Source organism: Sciurus carolinensis, unplaced genomic scaffold (genome assembly GCF_902686445.1).
Source record: "Sciurus carolinensis unplaced genomic scaffold, mSciCar1.2, whole genome shotgun sequence".
In the NCBI taxonomy this organism is placed as follows: domain Eukaryota; kingdom Metazoa; phylum Chordata; class Mammalia; order Rodentia; family Sciuridae; genus Sciurus; species Sciurus carolinensis.
The window spans coordinates 611,455-629,047 of record NW_025920124.1 but is presented as its reverse complement, the minus strand read 5'-3'; the positions used below and the strand labels follow the sequence as shown (position 1 = coordinate 629,047).

The 17,593-nt window shown below is 45.5% G+C and overlaps 1 pseudogene; it reads right to left on the bottom strand.

Moving 5' to 3' along the window:
• Positions 1 to 2,825: 2,825 nt before the first annotated feature.
• LOC124973867 (E3 ubiquitin-protein ligase ZNF598-like) lies at positions 2,826 to 17,025 on the bottom strand (annotated as a pseudogene).
• Positions 17,026 to 17,593: the final 568 nt, after the last annotated feature.

Here is a 17,593-nt window from a genome sequence, read left to right as displayed (position 1 = left end):
TGGTCTCATGCACAACGCATGATCTCAGTATGCCCTGCTTGGCTCTCTGTATCTGTCCACGCTTTTCCCTCGTGTGCTCTCCTTTGATTGGTGGTTTTACCTATATAAGGTCTGTAACTTCCCTGCTGAGGAGGAAAAAAGGGGATAAGAAAAAGAAACAATAGAAGCAGAAGGACAGCGCGCAATAAAGCATTGAAACTTCAACCAGGTGTCATGTTTCTCTGCGGGCAGGGAACGCGATAGAACTCTTCCTGTTTTTATTTGATATTGAGACCATGGCAGTTATAGGATGGTGTGAACTGTGGACTGAGGCTTCTCTTCTCCTCTTAATTTTTAGAGGATTGATATCCAGTGAAAGACCCCAAGGAAGGGTCCACACACCCAGTGAAAGGGTGTGATGTTCCTTGAGCTGTTATTTCTTGTGTTGGTCTTGGTGGGATATTACAAGCCTCTTGATCCAGGAGGAAGATGGTGCTGAGGACAGGCCCCTACCACACAGTTAACAGGCTGGTGCTGCCAATGAAATATGCTCTTTGACCCAGTGTCACCTACTGGAAGAGGTAATCCATCCCCATCCCCAAGGAAAGTTTCATGTCATCTGTCATGTACAATGTCATATTTTCATAAAAAATTTCATTTGAAAATAAGATAAAAAAAACTCTTTCCCATCACATTGGGGCATCTTACCTTGGCATTAGAGAGGCCTCTTCCTCCAACAGACCTCCTGGAGATCAATATGACACTGAGTAATTGTCAGCACATTGGTGAGGTTGCTCATAAATTACTAAGGGAGTGGGCTTCCTGTGGACAGAGGACAAGAGTGACAGAGGAGTTTACTTCACCAGCCTGGACTCAGGTGCTGCTGGACCACTGTCATAGATGGAAAAAACCTGGGGAGGAGAAGACAGCACAGAAATGAGACTCAGGTCCTTTGCTATGTAGCCGAAGGACACTGTTTTGAGCCTGAAATGTTCAGTCAACAGATGGCACTATATTGTGTGTTCTGCTTTTCTGGAGGGTTCATGGCTCACATTCCTCCTAGACTGTCCATACAAAATTCTTAGTTCAAGGTGGTATTGCTGCTGAGATTGAGAGTTTAAATTTAGATCCCATTGTTCACTGGCTGCCCAATAGTGCCTCCTAAATCAGAATGAGTCTTCAAGGAGATCATGAAGATGGACTGTCAACACACCTGCAGATGGTGTCTGTGGGAACCATGTTCATGTAGATAAGACAATGCAGAGCCAGCAGAGCAGAGGGCATTGGGCCTTGGTACCAGTGAAGATGGCCTGGGTTCACATGAGCCTGGACCCACGTGGACCTGGGAATGTCATGCAATTCTGTTTCCTCAGTTCTCTGCACTGTCCTTTGAGCACTGAAATGTGCCTCCATATTGGTATCCTGAGGCTGAATGTAATCAAACACAGGTAAAACTTCAGGATAAATGACTGGCTCATCATACTTTATTTGTTTATTTTTTTAATGTGGTGCTAAGCTTCATGCATGCTAGGCTAGCTTTTTGCCACTGAGTTACAACCCCAGACCCTGGCTCATCATAAAGTAGCCAGTCCTTCAATTTTAAATATCTGGGAGGATATCCCACTTTGTCTAGTTGCTGTGTCCAGGGAGGAACTCCGTGGTCAAAAACAGGAATGGTGAAAGGAACCTCTCCTCCTTTTCTGTGTGTGGTTATCTGCAGCTTATGGGGAGTGATTCCATCATCACTTCCCTTCAACTGACCAGAACTGGGCAGGCATTTCCTGGTGACTCCTTTATAAGTGGAAATGAATGGGTGTGTCTGTGGCTACCAAAGTAGGTCTATGGTTCTCACTGTCTCACTTAACCTGGATTAAGATCTGTGTGTGCATCCTGGACCTTGTCCTGCTGTTGATGGATATGGGCTATAGTTGCTCTGAGTGTGCTGTTTCTTCTCACTCCTTCCTCACCAGAGGTGTACATGCAAGCTCTCTTCCCCACTGAGACACCTCAGCATCAGGAGACACAGGCCAATCCTCTCTCAGAGGAACCCCTCAGTGGCCACAGTCTGTGACCTCAACCAAGGACTGCCCCTGAGAAGCGCCCAGGTCCTTCATCACTCTCTCATAAAATGTCCTGTCCTCAAACTTGTTGGGATGATCTGTAATCCACACTCTTCCACTACTGAGTGGGAGTGGTTGAGAGGGTTAAGGATAGGATATTTAATTCTAGGCCAAAGCACTGCATAGATTTTCATAAGAAGAAGAGATATTTGGTTCTTCTGTTATTTATTCAAAACATTTTAATTTTCTTTTTTCACTGCAAAATAAATTTATTTGAAGATAAACTGTCTTATAAAAGGTCAGAGGCAACTTGAGATCCCAGATTCAGCTTATCTCATAGAAAGATTCAACTTCAAGTAGCACAATTTTATCTGCTTTTACTCCCCAACACTCTTGAATTGTGAAATGTTTACATGACACACTGGACAGCCAACTCCAGCACCAAGGAATCCACAGCTTTCAGCTAAGTCTCATAAGGACCCAGTTTGGGCCACCGAAGTCTCTGGCTGTGACCACAAGCAGAAGTCCTGGCATCCTAGACCTGCCCTCCCTGGCACTTTCCAAAAGCACAAGAATAAAAACCAAGACTGGCCCACTGCTGAGCAAGGGGTGGAACTTCTGCTTGATGGTATGCTGACAACACAGGGTGGACCTTCCTGGTGACCCCCTGGCTGGCCTGGACAACCAAGAGGTCTGAGCAGCAGTCTTACCAGGACATTACATGGCTGCCTGGCAGCTGGCAGGAGGAAGGAAGGAAGGAGAAAGGAGGTACACAGTTGTGACAGATCAGGCCTCCTTTGGCAGGAGCTGTGTGATAATCCTGGCAATGGCTTGAAGGGAGGGGAAGTCATTGTCTGGGCAGCAAGCAGCACCTGGTGGCTACTGACTTCACCCTGCACCAGCACCTGCTGGCAGGTGGGCACACACAGCAGTCCAGACCCACCTGCTGGGTGCTGGGCTGCCATGCACTCTTCTTATTCCCCTTGGACTTGGTGCCTGCTGGCTTCTCACAGCTGCAGAAGTGTGTGTGTGCAGACAGCAGCTCCTGCTGCTTGGCCATGTCAGGAAGCAGCACCAGAAGCTCACTGAAGATCTTCTGGAAGTTCTCCCAAAGCAGGTTCCGGTGGCTATTTTAGTACTGGGCTGCAGAGATCATTCCCTGTCTGAACTCCCCCAAGTGGCTCTTAAACTTTGCGGAAGCAGGACTTGTTGCTCTGCACAAAGTCCTTGATAGACTGGATGAGCTGCAGGTTCCTCTCCCAAAAGTTCTCCGGGACCAAGTAGGCTCATGGTGTGGATGCCAGCATGGGTGCTTTTGTGGTGGTGGTCATGGTGGTGGTATTGGTGGGGCTGGGAATGCAGGCTGGGTGGTGACTAGAGAGGAGGCTGTAGAAGCTGGTGTTTGGGGGTGTCTTGAGGACAGAAGGTGCCAGGCCCAGTGGGGTTGGGGGTGGTGTGCCCTTCAGGAGCACAAGTGTTGAAGCCTGGGGGAGGAGTCATCCTGGGTGGGCAGGGGTCCCAGGGCTGGGAAGTCTTCCTGGGGAGTGGGGAAGAGAAGAGGCTCCAGAGGCCTTGGGAGCCCCAGGGTTTCTTTGGGGGTGCTCTGAGCCGGGGTCGGCCCTTCTGTGTGTCCATTGTTGATGACAGCTACTGGCCCTTCTGCACTACTCACAGGGGCTTCAGGGGCCTGCTCAGCCCAGGGCTTTGGAGTATGGTCAGAGGGCAGTGGTGGGGACAGTGTGGTACCAGGTTTCTCAGAGCCCACCTTCTTTTTCTTGCCAACCTTGGTGGAGGTCTGGGTGGAGGCTGGCCCCAGCAGAAAAGCAGTTGTCCCAGTGGGCATGCCCCACAACTCCTGGGCCCCAAGGCCACTTCCCTGCTCCTCCACAGGGGGCAGGTCACAGTTCCGTCCACCCCTGACCCCCTTTTCAGTCTTTCTGAAGGTCTGGCTGCTCCCACCAGCAGCCTGGGCCCCTGGAGTGGGTGGAGCCCCTTTCTTGCTGCAACTGCTGTTCTAGGCAGAGATGAGGCTTCCTAGGATGGTACTGGACTTGGATGCAGAGGACACCAGAGCAGGGAAGTCCTCCTAGAAGGTGTTTCTACCCCTGGTGGGACCAGGGTACACCAGCGCTAGCCCCAAAAGACCAGGGGCTGCCACTGTGCAGCAGGAGGAAGTAGAAGCACAGAGACTGGGGAAATCTTCATCCTTGAATTTTGGAGTGGGTAGAAGGGTGCTTTGGGGAGGGAGCAATGGACCCAGGCCCAGGCAGTCTTCCTGGCCTACAGGACCATTTGCTGAAACCTCCCTGGGGCCTGGGCCTTCACTCTGAGGTTGAGTTAGGCACCGGGGTCCATGGGGCTCATGGGCCCCAGCCCGCGGCCTCTTCCTTCTTAGGCCTGCCACCCTCCTCCTGGTTCTTGCTCCTGGGAATCTCCTCTAGCTGTGTAGCCACTGATGCCCAGATGGCAGCAGCCAGTTCTCAGTCCTCCTCTTCCCTCTTGTACCTCCAGCTTCCTTGAAGGCTCTGCTGGAGTCCACAGCTGCTGGTCCAGCCCCATTGACCCTAGGGGTTGTATCTGTCCACCTCTCATAGTCCTCACCACTGACAATCTCCTCACTCCAATGTGAGTGCCCTGGTGCAAAACTGAACTGCAGGTCAATCTGGTGGTTCTGGCGTACCTCAGCAAGGCTGAGGCTATGGCAGGCAGTCCAGTGCACTATCTGGTCTATCTCAGTGCTGAAGGCATGGCTGAACTGCTCTGTGCTGCAACGGCACTCCTCACACAGGCAGCACTTCTCCGGGAAGTGCTCACTCAGGTATGTTTAGCCTCGGTAGTAGTCCTGGCCCACATTTGAGTCACAGAAGTGACTTAAGTAGTAGTCTTGGTGCAAGTGATTCAGCAGCTCATCATTGTTCAGATACCGCTCATCACAGAACTTGCAGATCGGGTGTCCTCGGTGTGATGTGTCTTCAGGATCCCCTTGCATGAGGTGCCGAGCCAGGTCCTTGCGCGAGTAGCACTTGCGCTCCTAGTTGAAGATCTTCAGGTGCTCCAGGCACAGCTTGCAGAGGAAAGTTCATGCTGCTTCTGCATGGGCTGCTCCAGGTCCCTGAAGAGGCCAAAGGGCAGCAACTGGGGGCACTGGGGGCACTCATGCTGCAACAGCTGCCTGTACAATGCAAACACCTTTCCATCTGCAAAGTCCATGTCATATTTCTCCTTGTGCTGTAGCTGCTGGATGGGGATTGTGGCAAAGGCAGGAAGCTTCTTCTCAAGATGGCATAGCTCAGCTCCTCGCGGCACACAGTGCAGTAGCACTTCTAGCACAGCACCCGCATCTTGGTGGAGCAGCCATAGCACACTGGATGTTCTCAGCGGCCCAGCGCCTTGGCCTCCAAATCTCCGCAGCACAGCACGCAACTCCTGCCGCCCCCCTTAGGCACCGCTGCTGCCACAGCTTCCAGGGCCCTGCGCCAACTCTAGGCACCCGCTGTGGCCATGGCGGGGCTCCAGTTCCCTCCCCCATTTTAATTTCATGATGTGGTGAAAGATATGCTGTAAAATCTACATAAGTCTAGATAGAAATCATTATTAGGAATGAAAGTAGAACACTGGACAGAAGGAATTTTGTTACATTAATATTAAAATAAATGAAAAATATATAATGTAATATTAAATTATAAGTAAATTCCAGGAAAGATGCTGATAAAGGATATTTTAATGATGCCTGGTCATGATCACACACACCTGTAATCCCAAGTACTTAGGAGATTAAAGAGGGAGGATCATAAGTTTGAATTCAATCTGGGTGACTTAGCACACCATTTCTCAAAACAAAAATTTAGAGCAAGGACCTGTGGTGTAGCTCAGTGATAGAATGCTTGATTAGCATGCATGAGGTTCTGGGTTCAATTCCAGGAAAACTAAAAAAGTCAATGCCTAAAATTAAATTATGTCATTATTGAACAATTCTGTGAACACATTAGGAGCAATGAAATTATACCTTGTGTTTGTAAATTTCATTGTAATGGGAACTATATATTACATTCTATTTATGTTTTATCTATCAAAATGTAAAAATGCATTCTACTGTCATATACAACTAATTAGAGCAAATAAATTTAAAAATGAAAAAAAGTGACTGTTTTCAGTTTTCAATGAGAAAACTGAAAATAGTCAGTTTTTTTATTTAAACACATACTAATGGTGTCCATTAGGATTGTTAAAAGTACTGCCACAATGAATTGCACATCCCACTTCTCCTTACTGCCTGATGTATCTTTTTCTATTTTCCCAAGTCTGGAAAGTACTGAACTGTTTCTGGGAGGATATGATCACAGGCATTTTATAGATGTGCAGTGTGTGAATAAGGCAGAACTTGGAGTTTGCTCCTTCCAGTTAAGCTGGAAACTCTGTGCCCTGCAGCCAGCAGCTGTCATGTAGGGGATTTTCCCACAGAGCATCATGCAAAGACTCTGTCCCAGTGCTAGCAACATGCCACCTAGTTTGTTTCCTAAGTCTTTAAATTCCTGATTCTTTAATTTTAATGTCACACAAAAATGAAGAAAGAAAAAATTCTTTTTGTCCTCTCCATATGTAAAAATTATGAATAGCCAAGAAAACATTTAAAACAAACAAAAGCAATAAAACAAACTCAGTATGATTATCCTTCATATTACAAATACTCTTAGTGACCCAGATCAGAGTCCAGGCAACAGTTCTGGATGAGGAGGAAATGCCAGGAGCAGGTGGCAGTGGAGCTCCCTACTGCTCTCTGCGACTTCTTAGAGCACCCCTCAAGTTCTCATCTAGACCTGCACTCACCCCCTGGTGGACCAGGTTTTTGCAATGGGTAAGGAAAGCTTCTGGAGACCTCCATGGGGTTCCTCAGGATTTTCTGAAAGAAATACAGTCAAGTATAAGATGTGGGAAACAGCCCTTATTTGAGTAGACCCTGGCAGTTCCTTGTCCATCTAACTCTGAGCATGTTGTAGAGTGGTCATAATCCCTGCTAAGAGCTAGGGGACCCCTCAGACACAGAGAGAAAGGTGAGCCTAAAGAGTGATGCATAAGTCCCTAAGCTAAGCAAGAGAGGGCAAAGACACCCTGAAAAGACCCTCAGAAAGCACAGGTGTTGATATGCACAATACTGAACAATCACCACAAATAGGAATATGCAGATGACCAATGCCAAGGAAGTAGGCCAAGTCATGCAGAAGTGAATTATCCAGGAATGGACCTTAAATAGTTTAATAACTGATATATACATTAGGGCCTATTTGATTCCCTCTTACACACACACACACACACACACACACACACACACACACAATCCCTAATAGTATTATTGACTAAATGTCAAAAATTCATTGAATTATCATTTGAGTCTTAATGAAAAATTTCAGCAAGTTGATATAATTTCAATAAATTGATAAAAGTGACATTTGCTTGTCTTCCTTCCTTCCTTCCTTCCTTCCTTCCTTCCTTCCTTCCTTTCTTTCTTCTTTCCATTCTTCTATACATCCCTCATCCCTTCCTTCCTTCCTCGGAGGTAAGTAATCTAGAAATCTTGGTGTATATAGGGGAAATAACCTGCATGCATGGAATGGGTAATATTTTGTAGACTGATGAGAAATAAAGTTGAGGAAGAAACTGAAGCTGGAGGATGAATCACAACAAACCACGGTCAGATTAGATTAGATGATACTATATGGCAGGAACAAAGCCATTTGTATTTGATTGACAGCTTAGTTAATCTGCACTCTGTTGATGTACAGGTAATAATTGATGGACAGACACAGACTAATGAACAGGAGATGAATGGGTAGATTTGATATGAATCCAGTGGACTAAATGTTAGGATGGAAAGTTTCAGTTTGCAATAAACCTAACTGGTTTTGGAGAAGTGGAACATCGAGGTGTTTAAAAAACCAATATATAAAACACATATTTTCATGAATTTTATTTGCAAAAGTGACATAGGATATTATTTGGAAAGTTGTCTAAACTTAAGCACATTATGAGCATTTCCCAAAGTTATTAATAGAGCACACTTGCATTTTTTTAATAACTGCAAAATAACTCACTGTACTATTTTGTATGATCTCAAAAGAGATCTAAAGTAATGTTTCCCTCATTATTCTATTAGACACTCTTCAGAAGAGACAATGATCTTCCACTCTTCCACATATAATTTTTACTACACTTTCAAATATTTCCTTACATGGTGGCACCAGTCAGACTCTAATTGAAGTGGTACTGCACAGAGAGGCTCAGCCCAGACGAGAAACACCAACTGTCTGTACCAGTGATGCCTTTTCAAGGGGCAGAAAGAGTTTCCTCTGCAAGGTTCATCTCATCTGAGAATCACAGGTGACATCCAGGGTGGCAGCAGAGCATTCTCTGAGCTTTCCTTTGTCACTCTCCCAGGATGTGCAGTCATGGGCTTTCAGTGTTTCCAGGGCTCACTCAGATGATGCCAACAAATACTACTAAAGCCACACTAGTTGTTTGACTGTTGTTGAGGGTGACCCATTACTGACGGAATCTGACCTGTTCAAATGTGTGTCCCAACTCTCAGAACCTGTGATCTGATGGAGACATGTGCTTTCTACATTGTGACCACTATGCCAGGCTGAGACTCCATGACACTAGGTCATAGTGTGGCTAGTGTCTGGGATTTCCACAAGATCACAGAGTTCCTGACTCCTATTCCTGTGCATGGTGACTCTTGGTCTCACACCCAGGGGACTTGTTCAGACCTCAGCATTGGGACCCAAGTCTGGGTTCCCATCTTGGCTCCTCTATTTGGATCATTTGAGTGTGGACACATTCAACTCTTGGTCTCTTTTTCTGCACTCAAAGAGAAAAAATAGAAAATAAACTAGGGCAAAGGTTTGGGGAGACTATGGAATGATCTAGTAGGTGAAAGGGATAAGTATCACTTCACAGGATTAGATCTGACAAGATAATAAGACTCATAGAGGCATTGTAGACCAGCATTACTAATTCTCAGGTGCTTGTGTTGAAAGAAGCCACTTTATCTTAATCCATACTCAGGTTAGAAGGAACCAGGTAAAAGATTCAAAGATGGTACACGTGTTATAAATTCATTCTGTGATACACTTTCTTCTAGTCTTCATTTTCTGGGCCATGTGTCGGTGTTTCTGATGGCCACACTGGCCAGTACACAGAGGCACAGTTCATCATTTATAAGAGATGTGTGTTGAGTGCTGATGATATTCACCAAGGTGTGCAAGAGAGTCACAGCAAGACCCAGAGATCAGGCTAATTCCACATGGTACCTTCTTTTATGTAACTCACCATGGGGCTTCTAGGTTGAAGGATTTGAGATTTTAGAGATCAGGGTTACAATATTAACAAGTTCACTAAAATACATCATCACCTTTGTATTTCTTAATCAGCTTCAAACATGAGTTCATAACTGCAGATTAGGTCCACTATCTTCTATACAGTTCCTGGGAATGACTAGAAACCGCATCCTGACTAAGAACATTGGGAGTGTTGTGGTTCAGATATGGGATGTCCCCCAGTACTCATATGTGAACTAACAGAAAAAGGTTGAGAAGTCAAATGATTGGGTTATGGGAGTTGTAAGTCAATCAGTGGAAAAATTCATGGCTATGGATTAAATGGATTGTGACTGTAGGCAGGTAAGGTGTGTCTGGAGGGCATGTGTTCCTGGGATGTTCAGTTGGGGTTTATATTTTGTGTGTGGTGAGGCAAACTCTCTAGGCATCCTGGTGCCATGTTCTGACTGCTTTCCTCCATCATACTCTTCCACCATGATGTTCTGCCACTACTTGTGTGCAAAGCAATGCAACCAGTCATATAGAGACTTCTGAATCTGTGAGCCCCAGATAAATTTTCGTTCCTCTAAAATTTTTCTTGTTGAGTCTTTTGGTCACAGTGATGAAAAAGTGATCTAAAACAGGAAGGTCTGCCAGGATGATTGTTTTGGGATTTCAAGCTGTGGAGGAGAGGAGGGATGGGCTCAGTTTATAAATTCCTATCATTTCAGTCATGCTCACCTGAACTGCATAGTCATTTTAGGGGATCTGGGGGAGAGAACTCATGATGAATGATAGAACACCTACTGAGAAAAGACAAGTTCCCTCCCTTTAAAAGGCCTGAGCCACGTGCAATGCCCTTCTCTTGAAAGATGGTTTTCTCCTGGCAAAAAGGAAATTGCCAAATTTGGGGAAACATACTCCAGGAAATGTGAAGATTACATGATTTTAGTCTATGAAATAAACTGAGAGAAAAAGAACATACAGGTTTTGTTACATGCCCAAAGTATGGAATATGAGATCAAAGGTATCAAATGGGGAATGTGGATTGCCCAAACCTTTTTAAAAATAGCTTATTTAGAGACAGAGTTTTGCTAAGTTGCATAGAGCCTCACCAAGTTTCTGAGGCTGGCTTTGAACTTGCAGTTCTCATGCCTCAGCCTCCACAGTTGCTGGGATTACATGTGTGTGCCACCACTCACAGCTGAAGTTATTTTTGATCTCTATATTTATATTAGGTTTGCTCCTCCCCAGCCCTCCATACCTCAGTATAATTACTAAGACCACATATTTATAAGTGTGAGACATGGAGGAAAAAGCAAATTGCAGAGATGTAAAATAGTAAATATAATGAGCATGCAGAGCAATCATTGTTAAGAACAGCAAGAACACTAGATAATGAGTATTCATGAAGGATTTTTACATTTATCGTTTTACTTGATCTTTAAAATCTTAGAAGGTGAAATGTGTCTTCACTCAAATTTAATAGAATAGAAAATTGGACCTCAGAGACATCACATGATTGGCAGAAGTTCACAGAATTTTCACAATGTTCCTGAAATTGCCACCCAGGTCTTGCAGGTCAGTCTCTCCTTTCCTTCTTATTAATTGTGTCTAAACATCTTCTGGATTGCTGTCATCTGGAACATGGCATTTACTCAGCCAGTCCAGTCATATTGATAAAAAGGGAATTCTCCAGACAGACAGCTGCCACAAGGCTGCTTCTGGTTTGCAGCAATGACATTGTGCCACTGGTCAAGAGAGGTCTTCTTTCCTAGTGATCTGAAGTCAGCCCAACATAAAGTTCCCAGGCATTGTTCATTTGACTGAAGACTCTGCCCATCACCCAACTACATTTTCTGTACATTAGCAAATGTTGCTGTGCTTGATTCATCCACCATCATCTGTGAACCCTGGAACATTGTGGGAATCATAGCTCAAGCCTTGCCAACTGACCAGGTTCTGCCACCCAAACCAAGGTGCCAATCAAAGAGATGAGCACTGGTGAAGGCAGGAAAGGGGCCTGAATTGGTATAGCTCTGCTGTGAATACAAGGGGATCTATCTCCTCAGCCCTGTCATCAGAGGAAGGGATTGACAAGAAGGAATAGAAGTGGGGTTGACAACAGGCATACACAGGTAACACCACTGGTGTAACAGTGGTCTAGTAGATGTTTTCCCAGTTGTTCTGCTTGAGCCTTGTCTATGATAAGAAAATTGCTATTTCCTGGGAACAGTTTCAACTCTCATGACAAAAAATGTATCTATGGAATTTGTTGTTCTGCAACCCATGAGTGCAGGACAGACTGACTCAGAGTAAAGGAGACAGAGTGCAGGGAGCAACATCCATCAAGCTTTTGTCATGCTTTTGTTCAAGCAAAGGGTGACAGAGTTTAGCAAGAGCAGCCTATAAGTTCTTTTTTGAAACAGAAGAAATCCTGAAATCACCATATAGAGGCCTGTGGTATGTCCCCAGGTTTCTTGACTGGATCTATCAATAATTTATGCTAAATGCTTTTCCCCAGATTCCAGGTTCTTAAAAGGAAATGGTATTCAATTATTTGCCACCTCTAATTTTCCTATGAAAACCTATTTATGCATTTCTGCCTCATTTTGCTAATGATATCCAATGTGAAACCTAGTGATGCAGAGAAGAAAAAAAATGCTCTTCATAATTTCTTTGGAAGGCAATAGAGGATAGAATCATAACTCCCACCACTAATATCTATGAAGAGTTTCCACATGACCAATAATCCTATAATTGCAGAGGAAGCCGGGTCATAATTATGGAAATTGCTAGTTAATGGACACATCTTTCCCAACTTCCTCTCACATCCAAGGTAATGATTATATTCCCCATAAAACATATAAAACATAATAGCACTCTTTATATTTAAAAACTTAGGATTTGTCTTCCTGAAGAACTCAGGAATCACAATTGTCCAGAACCAAATTTAGATAAAGGAGGAAAGTTTTCAGTTGCTACTCAAAGGAAAGATACCTGGACCTTCAAGCCCCCTTATGAGTCTGGGTAGAGATTCCCCTGGAGGGTTTTTAATGCTCAGTCACTTTCAGATGGTGACATCCCTCAATGTTCCTTGAAATCTAACAATGGACAGTTTATAATGTCATTACGAAGACATCAAGTGTGTTCAGGGTATACAATATCAAGTGGACATCTGGGGATATTCTCTGCATGAGCTGGAACCAGAGAACTGGAATCAGAGAACTGGAATTGGTGGAACAAAGAAAGGGCAAGGCATTTTTCCCAGGACCCTGGTGTCACCCTCGTGTACACATCCACAAGATGCCAGGCCTCTGATGCGAGGGATCCTGAGGAGCACTTTGCAGAAGTGGCCTTGGAAATCATCACCAGCATGGCCTACATTATTCACGGTGCACCCTAGGTACCCTGGGACACACATGCAGGTTCTCTATGTCATAGTCCATCCTTCATCACACAGCAGGCTCCTTCATGGCAGGATCTTACCCTCCCCAAAGCCCCAATCATATCCCTGTTCCTCAGCCTGTAGATGAGAGGACCAGGCAGGTAGCAGAAACTGCTGGGGAGTCACCAAAACACATATAACCAACTCTCCTTTCTCTCCCAAGGAGGCTCGGCTCCCAACCAGGTCCTCACCACCACGGAGGGACTTCAGAACATGCCACCTCAAAACACTCAGGGAGGGAGAGCGGCCCCAGGACAGAGGATCGATCACTTGTAATTTCCTTTGAGGCCAGCCTCCACCACTTAGCGAGTTCCTGCCTCCAAAACTAAAAAGGGGTCATGTATAGGCCTCACAGGAAGAGTGCCCTGGGTTCAAACCCTGGCAGCACCGCTCGCCCGAAATACTGCCATTACCAAACCTGCCTCACTCTTCACCCTCAGAGTACCAGGTGCAAAGTCAGGTCAGATCAGAGCCAGGGTGCTCTCGCTGAACTCATGGGGCAAAGACAGTTAAGTGAAGAAGGTGTCCTCATGGGTTGCAGTGCACCTGAAGCCAAGGAACATTCCTAACTGAAACAAACAAACCAAAAAGGAAAGAGAGGAAAGGAAAGAAAAAGAAAAAGAAAGAAGAAAAAAAATATATATATATGTATATGGAACCCTATCCTTAGGTGGCTTATGGTGTCTATATAGGTAAGGAGGCCGTGTCTTCTGAAAGACACAAGTTATAACTCAGAGCAGAGTGGGGGACAATGCAGGAATAGCTTCAGGACATGGGGTGTCCTCTGCAACAATGCACCAAAAATCAATCTCCCTCCCCCCAAAACCACTCATCAGATATACTCAAGGAGCAGAGTGCACGCCTGGCACCTTGGTCTCCTCACTCGTGCAACAGAGAGGGACAGCACCCACCACCGCCTCCCAGGAGCACGTCAAAGACACGTATGTATGTTACACACTTACGGCCAGAACTCAGGAGCAGTGAGACTACACACTCCAGGCCCGCCTGTCCTACTGCTTCACCTTGTAAACTGTCCACTCTGTTGCCTGCAAAGAGGAGATGGAGATCCAAGGGAATGTGCCCTGACTAGATAGTCAGGCCAACATTTTGCCCGATCTGAGTCATTACTCTGTTCTGACATCTCGTACCGTGCATCCCCGGACAGAGCAGAAAATTCTGAGAACACCAGTGTCCTACCCTGGGCATGGCAGGGAGGGAGGGAGTGAGGGAGAGAGGGAGGGCAGGGCAGGCAGGCCGGCCACAGAGCACCCAGATGGCAGTAGCCAATCCCCCATTCAGCTAGCTCTGTCTTCCCGTAGGTTTCAGGGATCATTAATGACACCCACTCACTCACCCACCACCCTCTCTCACGAAGAGAGGTGGCACCGGGCCTGATACCCTCCCTGCCAGCGCCCGTTTTCAGAGAGGAGACTCATAAAGTTCATGGAAACATCCGATACAGATGACATTCCAGGAAAAATCCATCAGACGGTCATCGCCTGCATCCACTCAATCTGAAAATGCCAAAGCCTCAATCCTCGCTCGACTCAAACACGAAGTCATCACCATGACCACCACCACCACCAACACCACCAGCAACACAGGAACACCAGGCCAAGATGCCTGAGCTTGCTCTTCCTTCTCAATATGGCCAAATCCCTTACAGTTTCCTTTTTTCTCTTCCTCCCTGCTGATATTATATGATTCACCATGAGAAAGATCTGGGCATAAGTTCTGAACACTGTGGAGAAAGGGATAAATAACATCATGGGACAGCAGATGTACATCACCATTACATAGGTGGCCTTGTCACCACAGGCCCGTCTCAGCATGGTGGGTACATTGCAGAAAAGATGGTTAACCTTGTGGGAGACTCAGAATGGGGGGCCCATGGTGGTGGGCATGAGGAGGAGACTGTCTAGAGTACCCCCAGAACAGGAGCTGGCCAGGATGAAACAAAAATGCAGCAACTCATGAGCAGAGTAGTGCAGTGGGCTACATATGACCATGTAGCTTTTGTAGGCCATGAGTCCCAGCAGGAAGAACTTGAACTCCACAAACTCAGGTAGAGAAAGTACTGGGCAGTATGGGCAGAAAAGGAGATGGTCCCCTTGCCCACCAGGTAGTCCACCAGCATCTTGGGGACAGTGGTAGAGATATAAAGCATGTTGATGAAGCACAGATAGCTAAGGAGGAAATACATAAGCATGTGCAGCTGGGGTCCACATAGATCAGGAATCCAGTCAATCACAGCCCCATTGGCTGTCATGGCCACAGAGAAGGTGATGGGGATGACAGTAAAGAGGAGGCCTGAGGTTCAGCTATGAGGAAAGAGGCTCACCAGTATAAAGTTGACAGAGAAGGTCATGTTTAATCCATGGGCTTGTGTTTGATCTGGGAAACAGAGATGCATGGGCTGATGAGAGTCACAGTGGGGTGGCAGACCATGTGAAAGTGTCTATGAAGCAAGCACTAGTAAGTTATGATTATTTGTATGATTGACATCAGGCAATTTTTGGTGAGCTGGATTTGCAGCAACTAGAAAGTTTGGTTTCAATGGAATGAGACAAGTGGACACTTGGCAAGTGCTGCTCAGAGTGAGAAAGTTTAGTTATTAAGGCAGAAGGCCAGGGTTCAAGAGAGGACTGGACATTGATTCAAATAGCCAAACAGTTTAGTCAGACATTTGATCAAATTGGGAATTTTCAACACAATTTGAAAACTGAAATGCCTCAGCTACAAATAACCAGTAAGTTTTCTAGACACAGCTAGAAACCACAGTGAGTGTCAGTGGATAGGATGACCTCATCTATCTAATCCTTGGCCATGGTTGTTAGCTCCTCCTTCACTCACTCATCATGTTACATTCACGCTCACTGCAAACCTGCATTTATGAGACACTGCTGGCAATAGTGTAGTGAGTAGTAGAGAATGTTCCACACCTTAGGATTTTTTTATGGGAGAAATAGAGCAGGAAATAACCAGGGGATGTGCTTTCCAGAGCACAAGTGAGGGCTGTGGGTACAGCTGTGTTTGGACAGTGCAGGTTACATAAATGGCCATGAGGGGGACCAGGATGGTGCTCTAAAGGGTGAGTGGTGAATTTGATGGCCAGAGCTTAATGGTGCCAGGATGGCAGGGGCACAAATGTGAAGGACATGAGGGACGGTGAGGTGCCAGGGTTGCTCTTCTAGGCAGGGCATGGAGATCAGAACTGCTTTTAAAAGTACTGTGAGCAGAAGTAAGTTGCAGCTCAAAAGTTATAACTATCTGTTTAACCTTTATTATATGTTCATTCTGCTCTTTAAAAAAAAAAGTGTCCTTTTGTACATTTGAGCCCATTATGTTTTTACCAATCTTATGTAATTGTGTTTCTTACAGGTTTGCAAGAGGAAAACCCACATCTGGGGAAGACAGGATAATCCAGGCTGTTCCTTCTGTCCTGGGACTTTTCTTCCCACACCTTTTCCCACTTGCAAGACTCCTGTATTATTAGTCACAAACTTTAGAGATGGTGGCTGGTGAAAATGTCTGAAGGACCTTGTAGAACAGAGGGCACCAGGAAACCTCACAGAGTCTCAGAAAGTGAATGGACATCCAGGATGTATGTGGCTCATTCTCATCTCAGAAATATAATAAAAATAAGTAAAATACTTAAAAAAACTCCCACAGACTGGGTAAAGATGATTTGGAGGGGACCCCATAGATCACAGGCAACTAAAGGACCCCAGCACTGCAAATGGCAAGCAGGCATGTGGAAAATTTGCAGCTCCAGGAAAAGCTCCAGAAAACATAGACCAAACCATCACACAGTGCTGCCTTGCCCATTAGAACAGCTTAAACCAAAAACAAGAACTGGTGAGGATGCAGAGAATGGGGCCCTTTGTACATGGTGCATGGAAAATAAATCAGGACAGCTGTGATGGCCAACGGTGTTGAAGTTTTTCAGAAAGTTGAAACTGAAGCTGCTGTGGACCCAGCAATGCCAATGTGAGGCATGCACCCAATGAAAGATGACCAGCATGCTGAGGAGAGGTCATACTTCCCAGGTACTGCAGTGCCATCAGACACTGTCCAACACAGGATCAGAAAGCAACCTAACAGCAAAGAGCAAATGGATGGGCTCAGAAACTGTGGGAACATAAACAGAAGGAAAATTATTTATCCATACAAACCTACTGGCCCCACCATCTGTGGCAATCTGGATGAACCTATAGGACACCATGCTGAACAACACAAGTCAGGTTAATGGGAACACTGCCCTGTGAAATCATGGGCAAACCCAAGGTTGACCTCCCAGGAATGGGCGTGGTGCTACCCAAAGGCAGGACTGCAGTGGTCAGCAGATGCCAAGTCACAGCCACATGCCAGAGTGTGTTCTGAATTGCTGTCCAGAGGGTGATGGCTGACCACATGTACAGTGCATTTCATAACAGTGGGAAGGGAATTTTGGTTGCTCTAACATAGAGAAAGGAAAAATGCTTGGTGAGATGGATGTGGGAATTTCTCTGATTTTATTGTTACAGGGCACACATGTACCAAACCTTTCCACTGTTCCCAGGTCATATTGAAATTATCAAGTTATTTAAAATACAGCATAAAATATTAGATTCAATTTCCAATGTTGATAATGTCTGGATCAAAAATTAAGACAGTCTGAGATACACTGGGGTGTGAGCAGTCAGTTATGTCCCAATATTTGTGTAGAAATACTAGTCTTACTTTTCATTTTGTGAATCCAAAGAAGCAGAGGGAAGAAAGTATGTAATATTAGTATTAGTGAACAGAGAACT